This window comes from Odontesthes bonariensis, chromosome 17 (genome assembly GCF_027942865.1).
Source record: "Odontesthes bonariensis isolate fOdoBon6 chromosome 17, fOdoBon6.hap1, whole genome shotgun sequence".
NCBI classification, from domain to species: Eukaryota; Metazoa; Chordata; class Actinopteri; order Atheriniformes; family Atherinopsidae; genus Odontesthes; species Odontesthes bonariensis.
In genome coordinates, this window is record NC_134522.1 from 30,279,370 (window position 1) to 30,297,363 (window position 17,994).

Sequence of the window (17,994 nt, forward strand, 5' to 3'; positions counted from 1 at the left end):
CTTGTTTCTGTAAAGGAAGCTCAGGCGAGCTTTGACTTTAGACTGTAGGTGTTTGATGTGGGTGGTGAAAGAGAGGGAGGAGTCCAACCAGAGGCCCAGGTATTTATAAGAGGACACAAACTCCAGCTCAGAGCCGCCAGCACAGAGGATTTTTGGGGCAGAAGGGGAAGTGTGTTTCCGGTTGAAGATAATGCATTTGGTTTTTGTGGTATTGAGGAGAAGGTGGAGACTATGGAAATGCTGTTCAACAGAGGTGAGACTAAGTTGAAGTGTGGCTGCCGCTGAGTGGAGAGAAGGGCCCACTGAATACAAAATGGTGTCGTCAGCATATAGGTGGATTTTCAATTCAATTCAATTCAATTCAAAAATACTTTATTTATCCCAGAGGGAAATTAAATGTTGATGTAGCTCAATTAAATCAAAGAGTTATTATAGATGCTGATGGCTGTGGGCAGGAAAGATTTCCTGTAGCGGTCCGTTTTGCATCCAAACTGAAGAAGCCTTTGACTGAAGAGACTCTGTTTTCCGATAACAGTCTCATGGAGAGGATGTTCAGGGTTGTCCATAATTCTCTTGATTTTATGCAAAATCCTTCTTTGCATTATTGTCTCCAGAGGTTCCACAGTCGTCCCCAGAACAGAACCAGCCTTCTTTATCAGGTTGTTGAGTCTTTTTAGGTCCCTGGTTCTGATGCTGCTGCCCCAACAGATGACACAAGAGGAAATGACGCTCTCAACAACAGACTTGTAGAAGATCTGCAACATCTTGTTGCAAACCTTGAAGGACCTTAGCTTCCTCAAGAAGTACAGTCTGCTCTGTCCTTTCTTGTAGATTGCTTCACTGTTGTGTCTCCAGTCCAGTCTGTTGTCCACATGAACACCAAGGTATTTATATTCCTCAACCACCTCCACTTCTTCTCCCATGATGGAAACAGGGTTTGATCTGACCTTGTTTCTCCTGAAATCTACAATCATCTCCTTTGTTTTGTTAACATTCAAGATGAGATGATTGTTCCCACATTTTTTTTTACAATTTGGAATTGCCAGCACTTTTTGTAATGTCGTTGATGTAGATGGAGAACAGCAGTGGACCTAAAATAGAACCTTCAGGTACTCCTTTGGTGATGGTGAGAGGGGCTGACACCATGTTTTCAGTTTTTACTTGCTGGGTTCTGTGACTTAGGTAGCTGGCAAACCAACAGCATGAGTGGACCAATGTTGAAGAGCCTCTGAAGGAGGATGTGATGGACGACGGAATCAAAGGCCTTAGTGAGATCAATGAAGGCAGCGATACAGTTTGAAGTGGCAGAACACCTGGATGCTGCTGCTTTAAGTAACAGGATGATATGCTTCCTGGAGTACAAGAAAAACCTTGTAGGCTACGATGGCACATGCAGGTGTTCAAGCAAAAACAAAAGAAGTAGCCAAACATGCCTTCTATGTTCACTGTAGCGTGAACTTGGTTATAGCAGACACTGTGAAAAGTGCGGCAGATGCAGGAAACTTCTTCTCATTATTGGAAGGACTGAATGTTTTCATCTCTGGGTCTTATGTACATAACAAATGGCTGGAAGTGCATGAGATGTTTGATGGTGCTCCAAGGGAACTCCAACGGCTAAGTGATACACGTTGGGCTTGTAGGCCCACAGCATGTCTCAATGTTCTGGACAGGTTGCCTTGAAGGTGCCTGAAGAGATCTGAGAACCATCCACAGAGAGCTGGTGAAGCAAGAGGGATGTTGGCTCAAATTGATCTGAATTTTGCTGGATCTCTAGTTCTGTTCAGAAAGGTCTTGAGTGACTCCACATTTTTATCAGAAATGCTCCAGTCTAAAACAGTGGACCATGCTAAGGCTGTAGAACTTATTGAAGCACTTAAAGAGACACTGGTCCAGTACCGTAGTCAAGCATCTTTTGGGGAAATGTGGAGTGAAACACTTGATTTATGTCAACAAAGTAACATTGACACGACTCAGCGAAAACTAACGAGGCCGAGACAGATAACGAAGGCGCTTCAGGATACTGTCGTCCACCACGCCTTGGGACAGCATGTAGTTCCAGATAGCAAACACACGTTTTGTGTCTCTGTGTACTATCCGGTTCTGGATAACATGGTTGGAGATCAAACTGATTAAATTCAGTATATGTACACATCTGCCATTTGTTGCCACCCCTCAAAAATTCATGAACCCAAAACATTTCATCCGGAGCCAAAAGCTTCCATCCAATTTGTATCATCAATCTACATTTATAAATAACTAAAGCTGACACATGAGTTTATTATTTTATTTTTTTAACTAGAATTATATTACGGTGGAATTCTGCAGTTAAAGAAAGAGGAAAACCTCCATTTAACCAGGAGTTACAGCAGATTAAATCTATAAGTTAGTGTAAATATAAATATATATGGCGAAAAACACTAACTTCATGGTCGCACTGGAGAAAACTAAGGTATTCTGCAGAAGCACAGGAGTTCACCCCCTTCAGATCATGAATATCTGACGTTGATTCCTGCTTTTCAAAGAATCAATGAGATCACATCAGCCAATTCAAAGAAGTAATTACACCTTAGACATCACTAATCATGAGACACACACGCACACACACGCACACACACGCACATTAGGTTTTGGGGGGTGATAGCACTGAGTGGTATCTGGTGGGCGGGGCTCTTTGGGTATGTAGGCTGCCCGGAGGGCCACGCTCCCAGTTCCACAAGGTTGCTTGCCCCTCAATTTTAAATGCTCACTATTAGAAAATATCAAAGAGCCAGAGGGGGGAGGGGAGGGGTCTTCCCGCACCCCTGTTGCCTGGTTGCTGCCTGGGGTGGGCAGGCCAGGAGGAGGAGTTGTCCTGCTGGTCCTTTTTCTGATTGCTGGGGGGTGGGGGGATTGTGGCCCTATACACTGATATTTAAGCATGGTTATTATGTGGGACCATCTATGTGTATTGCATGTTCATGCACATACACATACACACACTCTCTCTCACACACACACACACACACTACTCACATACACACATTCATTAGCCCAGTAGCATGCTCACTAAGCAGTTGTTGTGCTGTCCTGTGGTTTAAGGTCATCCGTATCCACAGTTATATTACATGTGATTGCTGCTGCTTGTGTTTTTTTTGTTTGTTTGTGTGTTTGTTCTGATTGTCTGCTTCCAGGTGCTCCTGGTGCTTCTAAGGTTGGATTCCTCACAAAAGCCGTGAATCATCTTCAGTTTTGTTTTTACAGGTGTAGCAGCTGGTTGTCTGATTTTTCATTGTTTTTTATGTTTGTCTCTTCATGTTTCTGTTCCTTTTTTTCTCTTCTTTGCTCTCCCTCTCTCTCTGTCCCCCGGTCCGGTTCGGCACTATTATCATATCATGTTAAATATTGTAACAAAAATAGATAAATAAAAATAAGGAGTTGATGGACATCAAGGGGAGCTTTGCATTCATAAAGCTTCCCTTGATGTCCATAGCAAAATGCATAGCATAGCATAGCAAATGTGTTTAGCATAAACGGTATTCAGATTACAATTCTGCTGCCATAATGCTGGACAGGACAAGGGAAAAAAAAAAAAAAAGAATCAATGAGAAATCCCCACCAGTGAGACAACACTGCCACCAGGAGGTCAAATTGGAACATTACACTATTGTTTGGATCCAGCACTGTGTTCTTCAACAACCTTCAGTTTTACAGATCATTACGGAGGTTGAAAAAGTAAACACAAACTACTGAAAAACACTGAAGCACAGAAGCAGCGCTCAGTGTGTTTTGGGAGCAAGAACCCCAGAAAGACTTCTGGGGACTGAGGGTATTTTCCTCATTTTTACGTCCCTTCATTCATTTGCCTTTTTGAAGCACTTGTTATTACTTCTTTGAATTGGCTGATGTGACAATTCTTCATGCTGCTTCCTGATTTTGATTAGTTTCAGGTGTAGTCTGAGTAAGAGGGGAGAAAAATGTAAAACAAGAAACTGCAGCACTGATCAGACACGGCTAGATCTCAACAGGAAACACTCACTGAGAACCAGATCTAACGTGTGACTTCCACTGTGAGTCAGCTCAGTTACAAACTGGGTTTAACTTCTGAGGTTGATCTCTGACTGAGGGACTGTCTCTGTCACGCTAACAGCCGGGGCTGGCTCGCCATGTTTTGCCACATATACACAACATGACGAGGTTCATTTGGGGGAGGTGACTTCACTGATGACCATCTGCATACAGGAAGACAGTCCTGGGTAACATTCAGTCGCTACAGCGACTGTCTTGCATTTCTGGTGGCTACTTCCTGTTCAGCCAGGACCGTAGCGCCAGTCGCTAACACACAAAAGTCACCGCTGATCACATCTTTAGGCCAAAGTGGGATTTGTCAGTGAGATTCTCCCATTGTGAGCAGCAGAAAGCGCTTTCTAAGAAACTCTTAAGGACATAATAGCTGTGGGGACGTAGTTACCACAAGAACACAATACAACTCCAAGTCTGTGCTGAACATTTTCCACTGAAATGCTCAGGGTACGCAAAACACAGTCAGCTTAAAACTAAAGGGAACAAAAACAGCCTGAAGCAGGTTTAAATGATCAGCGTTTGAGTTTGTATATACAATCCAATAAAGTATAAGGGTGTCGTGTGCACACTCTGCCACCAGGTGTTCTGGGTAAGTTGTGTAGCCGTCGGGGCAGAAGAAGAAGAAGAAGAAGAAGAGAAGAGTCTCAGTTAGTCTGGAAAGATAGTTTAACAATGTATAAGAAAGCCCTTCGTAAAGCTAGAACTGCTTATTATTCATCATTGATAGAAGAGAATAAGAATAATCCCAGGTTTCTTTTCAGCACTGTAGCCAGTCTGACCAAGAGTCCGAGCTCTGCTGAGCCAGTTATTCCTTTAACTCTCAGCAGTGATGATTTCATGAGCTTCTTTATTAATAAAATTGTTTCTATCAGAGAGAAGATTGATGGAGTCCTTCCCACTATTATTAGTGATGTATCATCAAGTACAGCAGCTTTAGAAGTATCTTTAGAACCTGATTTGTATTTAGACGGCTTCTGCCCAGTTGATCTCTCTGAACTAACAACCGCAATAGTCTCTTCTAAACCATCAACTTGTGTTTTAGACCCAATCCCAACCAGACTGTTCAAGGAGGTTTTCCCATTAATTGACACTTCCATATTGGATTTGATCAATCTGTCTTTGTTGACAGGATATGTACCTCAGACTTTTAAGGTTGCTGTAATTAAACCTTTACTTAAAAAACCTACTCTTGATTCAGAAGTGTTGGCTCATTATAGACCTATATCCAATCTCCCTTTTATGTCTAAAGTTCTTGAAAAAATAGTTGCAGCTCAGCTTTGTGATCATTTACACAGAAATAATTTGTTTGAAGAGTTTCAGTCAGGATTCAGAGTGCATCATAGCACAGAAACTGCACTGCTGAAAGTTACCAATGATCTCCTCTTAGCCTCTGATAGCGGACTTGTGTCTGTGCTTGTCCTGTTGGATCTCAGTGCTGCATTTGATACGGTCGATCACAGTATCTTATTACACAGACTTGAACATGTTATTGGGATTAAAGGAACTGCATTAGGCTGGTTTAAATCATATTTATCTGATAGATTTCAGTTCGTTCTTGTAAATGAAGAATCTTCCTCACACACCAGAGTAAGTCATGGAGTTCCCCAGGGTTCTGTGCTTGGACCGATTCTTTTCACTTTATACATGCTTCCATTAGGTAACATTATTAGACAGCATGGCATAAATTTCCATTGCTATGCTGATGATACTCAGCTGTACTTATCTATAAAACCAGATGAAACCAATAGGTTGGTCAGACTACAAGCATGTCTTAAAGACATAAAGACCTGGATGACTCAGAACTGTCTGCTGCTAAATTCAGACAAAACTGAAGTCGTTATCTTTGGACCTGAGCGTTTCAGGGAGAAATTGTCTAGCTATATAGTTACTCTAGATGGTATTTCCTTGGCTTCTAGTTCTACAGTGAGGAACCTTGGAGTTATTTTTGACCAGAACTTATCATTTGACTCGCATATAAAACAGGTTTCTAGGACTGCCTCCTTTCACCTTCGTAATATTGTTAAAATCAGGAACATCTTGTCTCAGAGTCTCAGATGCAGAAAAACTAATTCATGCATTTGTTACTTCAAGATTGGACTACTGTAATTCTTTATTATTGGGCTGTCCTACGTATTCTCTGAAAAGCCTTCAGTTGATCCAAAATGCTGCAGATAGAGTTTTGACGAGAACTAACAGGAGAGATCATATTTCTCCAGTTTTAGCTTCTCTTCATTGGCTCCCTGTTAAATTCAGAATAGAATTTAAGATTCTTCTCCTTACATATAAAGCTCTTAATGACCGAGCTCCATCATATCTTAAAGATCTCATTGTAAGATATTTTCCTAACAGAGCACTTCGTTCCCAAACTGCAGGTTTACTTGAGGTTCCCAGAGTTTCTAAAAGTAGAATGGGAGGCAGAGCCTTCAGTTATCAGGCCCCTCAATTGTGGAATAAGCTGCCAGTAAATGTCCGGGAAGCAGACACCCTTTCCACTTTTAAGACCAGGCTTAAAACTTTCCTTTTTGATAAAGCTTATAGTTGGGGATGGCTCAGGTGATCCTGAAACATCCCATAGTTAAGCTGCTATAGGCCTAGACTGCTGGGGGGCCTCATCTGACACACCTTTCCTCACTTTACTCTCTTTATGTATATGTGATATTATTGTGGTCATTAACTCGTGTTTCCCTGTTCCAACAGATATCCTTTGAATGGTGTTACAGTGCCGCCGTCGCGGTCGAGGCGGATGGCCACCCTTTCTGAGTCTGGTTCTGCCAGAGGTTTCTTCCTGTTAAAAGGGAGTCGTTTCTCTCCACAGTCGCCTCAGGCACGCCGCTCAGGCCGGGAGATTGGAACGAAAAACAAAAAGTTTTCAGTGCAATCTGTTGGTTTTCTTAGCTAGGAAATTGTTTTTGAATTGGCTCTATATGAACGAATTGGATTATTTTATGAATTATGATTATTATTAATTAATTGAATTCCAATTGGCTTGAATTGGACTTACTATCTAAGTGCCTTGAGATGACATTTGTTGTTTTTGGCGCTATATAAATAAAAATGAATTGAATTGGAATTGAATTGAAGAGTTGTGGACTAAAACAACGTGAGCAGCGCGACTGAGAGCATCTGAGATTACAGCAGAATGTCTGTTTGGTAAATCTGCTCAGTACCTGATTGTGTGAGTAACTGAGCAGTTGTAGAAGCAACAAACAGATCAGTTCAGTTTTCTCATGTTAAACGGTTCAATTCAAAGTACCGTTAGCCTGCTTAGCTGCCTTTTCCCTCAGTGCAGCCATGACGTTTGGACTAAAATGCGTTCACACATCTGATTCCAACACAACAGACATTTGAAAGAGTTTCACAGCTTCAAGTTGAGCCTCATGCCCTTTTAGTGTTGGAACAGCCTTAACTTTCAGCTTCAGTCATGAGCATCATACAGCTGTCTGGGAAGTACTGGGAACAACTCCAAACCTTTTTCAGACTGCGTTAAAGATTTCTGGGTCTTTTGGGAATATGATACGGGTCAACTTTCCCTCGTAACCAAACACATTTTCTTCAAAAATATCTGTGTAGCAAGAACATGAAAAGCATGAGAAAAGTTAACATCTGACCTTTAATCAAATGCAGAACAATGAAATATAGACGAGTGTAAAGCTCGACTTCACATCAAACTGAAATGATATATTGCTTCTTCAGATGTTTACATAAATACCCACAGCTGGTGCAAAGCTACTTTATGAATCTTAATTTTAAACAAAACAAATATTTTCAGTATAACAGAATAAACATGTTTCTACTTTCAAACAGACTGCATTTTGTTCTGTCCATTAACTCACAATTGATGCCATGTTTGTCTTGAACGTCGGGAGATCCGTTCCCGGTTAAAGCAATCCCAACAAATTATAAAGCACTTTCAATGGTTCTTCAAACATGTGCTCCCCACAGAACATTCAGAACTAAAGTCCTGACAAGAGAAGGTGGTAATCCACAAAGAAGATTTTTAATCTGAACAAATGCAAGGCTTCTGATTGGTAGTTCCTGTTGCTGCTCCCAGGTGAATGTTTGCTTATCTGCAGTAAAAATTGATGATGATTTAAGCCAATCATTTCTCTCCTGTGTGACTGCGTTGGTGTCTCTTTAGATTACCTAATCAAGTGAAAGCTAACCCACACTGACCACAGCTGTAAGGCTTCTCTCCTGTGTGAATACGGTGGTGTCTCTTTAGATGAGATAATGCAGTGAAAGCTGCCCCACACTGACCACAGCTGTATGGCTTCTCTCCTGTGTGACTACGTTGGTGTGTCTTTAGATTACCTAATCAAGTGAAAGCTAACCCACACTGACCACAGCTGTAAGGCTTCTCTCCTGTGTGAATACGGTGGTGTCTCTTTAGATGAGATAATGCAGTGAAAGCTGCCCCACACTGACCACAGCTGTATGGTTTCTCTCCTGTGTGAATCAGTTGGTGTTTCTTTAGACTAGATAATTGAGTGAAAGCTGCCCCACACTGACCACAGATGTAAGGTTTCTCTCCTGTGTGAACACGTTGGTGTCTGTTTAGATTATCTAATGTAGTGAAAGCTGCCTCAGACTGGTCACAGCTGAAAGGTTTCTCTCCTGTGTGAATACGTTGGTGTGTCTTTAAATGAGATAATTGAGTGAAAGCTGCCCCACACTGGTCACAGCTGTATGGCTTCTCTCCAGTATGAAGCCTCTGATGATACCTTAGACGAGATCGTTTGATAACTTTCCCACAGTCCTTACAGCAGTGCCATCTTGATCCCTCTTGGGCTCTATGTTTCTGCAATGACAGAGAGGAAGAAGACTTAGATCCTTTTGAAGTTCACACAAAAGATTTCTCGAAGCTAACCTACAACTCTACAAACCTGTCATCTAACCATTAAAGACCCAGAATATTACCACCACCAGGTTCAATTCATGTAACCCATAACTTTTAAACACAAATAATGAAGTCAAATCTGCAGACTGAGAGCCAGAAAATGTCCCACCACAACAATCTGCCCACTGATTTTCTTCCAGCAGATCATTCAGCCTGCAGCACATGTTGAGTCTAAGCACATCTGGATCTGCAGCTCAGAGAGAGGAGATGAAACCAGGAAACACTTTGTTGTTTTTAACCAGGAAAAACACAAACTGAGCAAATGGAACATTTATTAAGTGACTCTAATATTGATATACTTGGAATATCTGAAAGTTGGTTGACACATTCATCATCATCTACAGCAGCTACCAGCATTCCAGGATATAATGTATGTAGAAAGGCTAGAGAAGCAGGGTGAGGTGGGGGAGTATTAATCTATGTCAAAGAGAAGTTTCAACATGAACTAATAAGGTGGCCTACAGACGTTAACGCTGAGTGTATTGGTCTAAATGCATCACTCTGCTCTGCAATGTCTTTTACTGTGATTTGTGTGGATCCACCTCAGCAAAGGATGTGTTTTATGATCATCTTCAGACAATCTTAAATCACAGCAACTTGAAGAAGGAAATCATCCTACTCGCTGATTTTAATATCAACTGGGACATCAAGTCAGGAAAAAAATTAAACAGCTGATGGATGAGTACAATTTGACACAAATTATAAAAGGGCCGACAAGAATAACTAATACGTCAAATACAACAATTGATCTAATATTTACTAATAATCCTGAAAGAATCTCTAAGCCTTTTAATCTATTATCTGGCCTGTCAGATCACAATTTTATCTTGTGCTCATGGAAAATTAAGAGGAAACATTTAATGTCATCCACCAGAGGTCACCAGTTCTACTTCATACCCAAAAGCCAGCAACAATTCCTGAATGAGGAAATCCAAAATCTAGAAGGTCTAATATTCTGGAAAATAACAACATTGAGGCTAGCTCAGATAACTTTATTAAAGAAGTCAATGATATTATAACGCACATCACAAAAAAAAGGTAAATTCAATTCAATTCAAATTCAATTAAAAATTACTTTATTTATCCCAGAGGGAAATTAAATGTTGATGTAGCTCAATTAAATCAAAGAGTTATTATAGATGCTGATGGCTGTGGGCAGGAAAGATTTCCTGTAGCGGTCCGTTTTGCATCCAAACTGAAGAAGCCTTTGACTGAAGAGACTCTGTTTTCCGATAACAGTCTCATGGAGAGGATGTTCAGGGTTGTCCATAATTCTCTTGATTTTATGCAAAATCCTTCTTTGCATTATTGTCTCCAGAGGTTCCACAGTCGTCCCCAGAACAGAACCAGCCTTCCTTATCAGGTTGGTGAGTCTTTTTAGGTCCCTGGTTCTGATGCTGCTGCCCCAACAGATGACGCAAGAGGAAATGACGCTCTCAACAACAGACTTGTAGAAGATCTGCAACATCTTGTTGCAAACCTTGAAGGACCTTAGTTTCCTCAAGAAGTACAGTCTGCTCTGTCCTTTCTTGTAGATGGCTTCACTGTTGTGTCTCCAGTCCAGTCTGTTGTCCACATGAACACCAAGGTATTTATATTCCTCAACCACCTCCACTTCTTCTCCCATGATGGAAACAGGGTTTGATCTGACCCTGTTTCTCCTGAAATCTACAATCATCTCCTTTGTTTTGTTAACATTCAAGATGAGATGATTGTTCCCACACCATGCCACAAAACGGTCCACCAGCTCTCTGTACTCAGCTTCTTGTCCATCTCTGATACACCAGACAACTGCAGAGTCATCTGAATATTTCTGTAGATGACAGGAGTCTGACTTATACTGGAAGTCTGAAGTGTACAGAGTGAAAAGGAATGGTGAGAGTCAGTGTTGTGCGTGAACGAGTTCAAAAGAACGCGTTCATTGAACATGCTCATTTTTTCGCGAACGTTGAACTGAACGCAACACGTTTTTTGATAAAGAACTTGAACGTGAATGAGTTCACATTATGTGTCATGAACGGCAGACATCACTGTAAATGAACGTTGGAATTTGTTTTCCATTGAAAACTGAGTGACATCTGTTTTCTCTTTTGAAACGCAACGAGATAAAGTTCCTCCCTCCTGTATTCTAGCTGGTGCCGCTTAAATCATGTATCACCAGACAGAAATGGTTTTGACATTGGGTGCGCAATGCATTGCGGGCAACGTAGTGTCCGGCTGAGAATAGTTGAATAACATACTGGCTTCCGAACGACGTTACCCGTGATGAATTGCGTGCGGAGGGCTGGAGGAGCGAGCGAGAGAGAGAGAGAGAGCAATGACGAGAGTGAGTGAAAGCGCTGCAATTAAAAAAAAAAGGCTAGTGGAAGTGATGGCACGGAGACAGACACCGATTCTCCTTATGAACATTTAAAACAATTTTACACTCTTGCAAACCAAGACCCCGACGGCAAAAATCTTACTTTTCTGTGTAAGATATGTCCACCTGCGCAGCAAAAACAAGTTAGGACATCAACAACGTCCTTCTCGAATTTGAAACGGCACATTGAGTTAAAACATCCCATCCAGTTTGAATGCATATATACACGCCCTCGAGGGTCATAAGGGAGGAAAGGGAAAAAAGACCCCCTGCCAACCCCAAACGCAAATGACACTGCCAACTGGTCTACCTTGTCTGTACTGCTGCAAGTTTCAACACCTGGTAAGAAACCCACAATTGCAGTGTCATGAGCAAATGTCTACAATGAGCAGTTTCAAAGAACATATAGTGATTTCTAGCTCGTAGTGTGAAAAAAAGTATTTGTTTGAATATCTCACGAAAAAAGTAAAATGAACTGAACTTTGAACTATTTCAGAATTAAAATTGTGAACTTTGAACGTGAACTGTTCACTTTGAGCATGTATGAACTGAACTTGAACTAGTTCAGAAAAGCTGTGAACTGGCACAACACTGGTGAGAGTACAGTCCCCTGTGGTGCTCCTGTGCTGCTGATCACCTGGTTAGACACACAATTCTTCAGTCTGACAAACTGTGGTCTGTTTGTCAGGTAGTCATTAATCCAGGTGATTGTTGCGGCCTCCACCTGAGTCTTCTGGAGTTTCAGACGAAGCAGATCAGGCTGGATTGTGTTAAATGCACTGGAGAAATCAAAGAACATGATCCTCACAGTGCTGCCTGCTTTGTCCAGATGACAGTGGGTTTGTTGAAGCAGGTGTATGATAGCGTCTTCAACTCCAACTCCATGACGATAAGCAAACTGCAGGGGGTCCTGATATGTGCTGGTTTGCTTACACAGGTGGGTCAACAGGAGTCTCTCCAGGACCTTCATGATGTGGGATGTCAGGGCAACAGGTCTGTAGTCATTGATGACTGAAGGGTGAGTTTTCTTTGGTACCGGAACCAGACAGGATGTCTTCCACAACAGTGGTACCTTCTCTTGGGTCAAGCTAAGGTTGAAAAGGTGTTGCAGAATCCCACAGAGCTGCTCTGCACAGGCCTTCAGGACTCGGGGGCTGACACCATCTGGACCTGCAGCCTTGTTCCGGTTCAGTCTCTCCAACTGCCTCTTCACCTGACTTCTAGAAACAGAAAAGTGGGAGGGGGAGGCAAAGGGGACGGCAGCATCTCCTGATTGGGTTGAAGACAAACTAGTGGAAGCAGAAGAATCCATGACTGAGGTGGAGGTGGAGATGTTACAGGAAAGCTGTGGGTCAGAGGAGGGTGGGATGTCTCTTTGGCTGGGAACAGGAGGGGAGGATGGTGAGCTTGTTCCTGAACTGAACCTGTTGAAGAATGTGTTCAGCTCATTTGCTCTGTCCAGACTTTCATTCATCCGATCCTCCCTCTGTTTGAGGCCTGTGATCTTCTTCATTCCTGACCACACATCTCTGATATTGTTCCTCTGCAGTTTACTCTCAAGCTTCTTTCTATACACCTCCTTGGTCTCTCTGATCTTGACTTTGAGCTGCTTCTGTATACTCCTCAGTAACTCCCTGTCTCGCTCCCTAAAGGCTCTTTTTTTTCTTGTTCAATAGTTCCTTTAGCTCACTGGTGATCCAGGGTTTGTTATTAGGGAAGCATCTCACTGTTCTGGTGGGGATGGTGTTGTCCACACAGAAGTTTATATAGTCAGTCACACACTCAGTCATGGCATTAATGTCCTCTCCATGTGGCTTACAAAGCGAAATCCAATCGGTTGCATCAAAACAACCCTGTAAGGCTTCTTCAGCTTCCTGTGACCACTTTCTAACAGTCCTTTTTGTGACAGGTAGTCTCTGGACAAGGGGTTTATATGCTGAACAGAGAAAAACAAGGTTGTGATCTGATTTACCCAGGGGAGGTCTTGATTTGGAAATGTATGAATCCTTGACATTTGTGTAAAACAAATCCAATGTCTTGTTTCCTCTGGTAGAGCAGCTGACAAACTGTTGAAAAGTTGGCAGTGTAGCAGAGAGTGAGGCATGATTAAAATCACCAGATATTGCCACAAAAGAATTGGGGTGTTGTGTCTGTATCTTAGCAACAACGGAACTGATGACATCACATGCGGTGTCGGCAACAGCTGAGGGTGGAATGTAAACAGCCACCAAAACAACACTGGTGAACTCTCTTGGCAAATAATATGGACGAAAACTTACTGCCAATAGTTCAATGTCAGGACTGCAGAGATGACTCTTCACAGTAACATGTAATGTGTGACACCATCTGTTGTTGACAAGCACTGCCAATCCATCCCATTTCCTTTTCCTGCTACTCATTAAATCTCGATCTGCTCGTACAGTCAGGAAGCCCGGCAGAGAGACGCTGGAGTTGGGGATATGATCCTGCAGCCTCAGTAAAACACATAATGCTACATTCCCGATATTCTTGCTGAGTCCTTGTCAAGGCTAGAAGTTCATCCAACTTGTTAGCTAACGATCTTACATTGCCCATGATGACGGATGGCAGAGATGGTTTGAACTTCTTCTTTCTTTCTCTCCTCTTTGCTCCTGCTCTGCATCCACGACGCCTCCTTTTCAACTCCAGTGGGATTTCTGGCTTCAGTTGTCAAATTATTTCTGCTTTTCCCATGTTAATCAGCTGCTCCCTGTTGTAAACCACCCTGTTGCTATGGTCATGCATCATAACAAAAGAGAAAAATATACAAAAGTATTGGGAAAAATCAATCCAGCTGCACAGCATCCAAGGCAGGAAGGAACAGTTGTCCGAAAAATACAATTTCTTCCAAGAAAAAACAGGAATGAAATTTAGAAAAAAAAAAGAAAATCTCAATGTGAGGTACAGAGCTACTCCAACGTGCTGCCACCCTCAGCAGTGCATTCTAGAGCAACAAATCCAAGCAACATAGAAATAATCTGCCCTGGTTGAACAATGAAATTATAAAATGAATGAAAAATAGAGAAAAAGTCCCGTAAGGTGGATGACCCGTAAGGTGAAAGCAGATTCTATATTGAGGCCATAAATGGGGCAAATGGTGATTAAAAACTAATATGGAACAATCTAAATGAGTTATCTCCCCATCTTAGTGATCTTCAGCTCCAGGTAAATGATGAGCTAACTGACAATCTGGAGATTATTGTGAGTTATCAATAGATTTTTCATTGGCTTAGTTGAGGAACTTGCGAAGCCCTTTAAATGCTCACATATTTCATCTCTAAAAAGGCCAGAGATTCATTTGGTCTTACTAGTGACCTTTTAAAGACCAATAAACAGGCTCTTGCTGACCCAGTTGCACATCTTGTAAATCTATCGATAAAACAAGGAACGGTACCATCGATATGGAAGATTGCTCGGGTCACCCCCGTCTTTAAGGCCGACAAAATCTATCGACCCATAAGTATTTTACCTAGAATTTCCAAAGTAGCGGAGAAATGGGTTACCACAGAACTGACTGAACTCTGAAATAATGGCCATGCCACTCTTCATCCAATGGAGTTTGGATTTAGGAAATTCCATTCAGCAGAGACAGTTACCTGTTATTTCCTAGAAAACTTAAAGAGCTTGTTGGATCAGAGTGGCTTTGTAGCTGCTGTATTTCTTCATTTAAAGCGTGCTTTTGACACCATTAATCATGATGTGCTTATTGCTAAATCAGCTCATTTCAACTTTTCAAAATAGTGCCCTCTGCTGGATGAAATCATACCTGTCGCACAGGAAACAGGCAGTTGAAATAGGTGATTCGTCATCTTCATACCTCACTTCTTCTGCTGGAGTACCACAGGGCTCAATATTGGGTCCTGTTTTATTCAGCCTAAATGTCCATAACTTACCAAATGTCTGTAGAAATATAAAGATGCAACCATATGCTGACGACACTGTATTATACTGTCATGCCAATTCAATTTAAGAAGCTGCTGCCATTCTCTCAGGAGCCACGGTGCCGGTGTCCTATTGGCTCCAAAACTGTTGTTTACATTTGAATAAAAAAATAAACAGTCTGTATGTTTTACTCCCGGCAGCAAACAGAGGGACAGCAACCATCAGTCATGGTGGATGCAGAGACACTTGATGTGGTTCAACACTTTTAGTACTTCGGGGTAATCTTTGATACTAATCTTAATGTTGTGTTCACTCCTTTCACTCCTCCCGGGAGGTTGTATATTTTGTTTAGATCGCATCGATTTGGGTCTTGACAAAAACCGTAAGTGATGTAGTTAAGAAAATAAAAATGGGATAAAACAGGAACTTCTTTGCCGTCATTAAAAGAAGCATACCAACGACATGAAACTCAATGCTTTGACTTATATTCTGATACATTGCCCAACGCGGCAAGTTCATTTTGAACGTTGTAAACAATCAGGAAATGTGTTTTTTCTGCATGGGCTGTTACGCAGATGAAATATACTAGCTGTTTCTAAGGGTTTTGTACGTTAGCGGCTAGTTAGCGAAATGCTAGCACTTGTTTAGTTCACCAAACAGATTGAGGATGATGTGTTCAAAGGGAAATTATATGTGGCTTATGAAGGCTAGCCGCAAATTCAACATGGCAGACTCACCAGGTGTGGCCAATCGCTCATCAACCGTCCAGAATCCAGATATAAGGCTCTCCTTCCTGGGCTCTCCCTGTTCGCCAGCAAGCTGCATCCTACCACCTCCCCATCTCCACCCGGTGTCTCAAGGTCATCGGTATCTCCTTCCTTCATACGACTCCGCCACCAGGTTCGGGTCCCAGGGGGGGAAGATATCCAGCATCTTTCTCCCTATGCCGGACTTTCAAGCTCACAGCGGTTCAACTTGCATGTCCTCCGCCGGGGCCCGAGTGCCAAAGAAATATTGACAATGAACCTTGCAATTGTCTCCCTCTCTCTCCGTGTGAGTCTCTCCAGGTTGAAATAATGTTGTAAAATGTGAGTTAAAGCCAGCTCAACTTTGGCTGTGATTTGTTCACATGTTTTACTGTGAAGCTTTAAAATGTATGGTTTAAAATTTGTGTGTATTTGAATGCTAAAAAATGCTAAATATTTAAAAATTTATTTCTTTACAGTTTAACCGGTTTGACCGTGTAATTCACAAGGCAATAAACAACAACAACGACAACAAAGACTACCATATGTTATTCGTAACATAAAGTTAAACACGAGTGGCAACCATGTCTGAAGCCAAAGATTCTGCAGGAGAAAAGGAGGCGAGGACAAGCTAAAGCAGCTGTAACCAAGATGATAATGGCTGTGAATGTAAAAATCCGAGAAAACAAACCTGAAGAGTTGAAAGCAGCATTGGAAAGCCTCGACCTAGCCCTCGCACAACTTCAAGAAGCACACAGATGTTATCATGATAGACTCACTGATGACATTGACAAAGAAGAGTTTGATGCCTATGAGATGCTTATCTTGATGAGCGTTCATGATGTGCGTCATGAGGCTCTAGCCTGGCTGCATGAAATTAAAAATGGAGCTGACGATTATCCAGATGTTGATGAAGAGTTAGACGTCACAAACCAAAATGATTTAGTCAATCAACCTCAAGCCGACACAAATGATGAAAATTCTGTGTCAGGAGAGCTAGAGATGCTACAAGCTCTTCGAAAGAGGGAACAGGAAAACTTTGAAGTGCTGCTTCAACGCAACAAAGAGGAGTTTGAACTGGAACTCCAGCGAATGCATCACAAGGCCGAGCTAGATGCACAGATGCTACACAATGAACAAAAGAAGCAAGCCCTGACTGCAGATTTCTATTCTACACAGAGAGCTGGCAGGATCCCTGCAATGACAAAACCGTCACTTTCGCCAATATCTAGGGATTCAATATCACAATTGCTAGAGTTTTCAAGGCAGCAGTATCAAGTCCAAGTAGACTCTCTTAGGCTCCCACCAAGGGATATGGTCAAGTTTGATGGAGACCCCCCTCCAGTATTGGAAGTTCATGAGGCTTTTCACCACAATGGTTAACTCGTCTACACCAGTACACCGAAGGAAAGGCTCGAGAGACCATAAGTCACTGCTTATACAACCCCAATCCTAGTGCAGGTAGCAAGGAGGCAGTTGAGCGACTAAGAACAAGATTCAGAAATCCTCATTCCATCTCACAAGCTTGGGTTGGAAAAGGTTTTGAACTTTAAGGAGATAAGAGATAATGTGCAACTCAGAGACTTCGTAGACCAACTGAGAGGCTGTGAGGATACGCTTGCTGCCATGAAGTGTGAGGAAGAGCTCAGTGGTCGCCGCACATTGGTTGAGATCATTGGCAAGTTACCATCAGACCTCAGGGCTAAATGGTTAAATAAGAACTATGAAATTACAAAAGAAGAACATCTTCCGAAACTGGACGACGTTGTCAGCTTCGTAGAGACAGAGACAGATAACACATCTCATGAACAACAAGATTTTTGTCTTTTTCATTTTAAGTGGGCCAAATCGCTTGTATTAAAAGCAAACTAATGAAAATTACTGCTGTGATTTGATTCTTTTAATAAGCCATGTAACTTGCTATGATCCAAGGTTTTGAACAGGTGTGATGCAGGTGTGTGGCCACAGCGTGCACATCTGATGCTGCTCACAGTGGTCCTCAGTGTGCTCAGGGAGCTGGTGTGTTTGCCCAG

The 17,994-nt window shown here is 42.1% G+C and overlaps 1 pseudogene; it reads right to left on the minus strand.

Moving 5' to 3' along the window:
- Positions 1-16,813, minus strand: part of LOC142402522 (uncharacterized) — a 64,477-nt pseudogene extending 47,664 nt beyond the window's left edge.
- Positions 16,814-17,994: the final 1,181 nt, after the last annotated feature.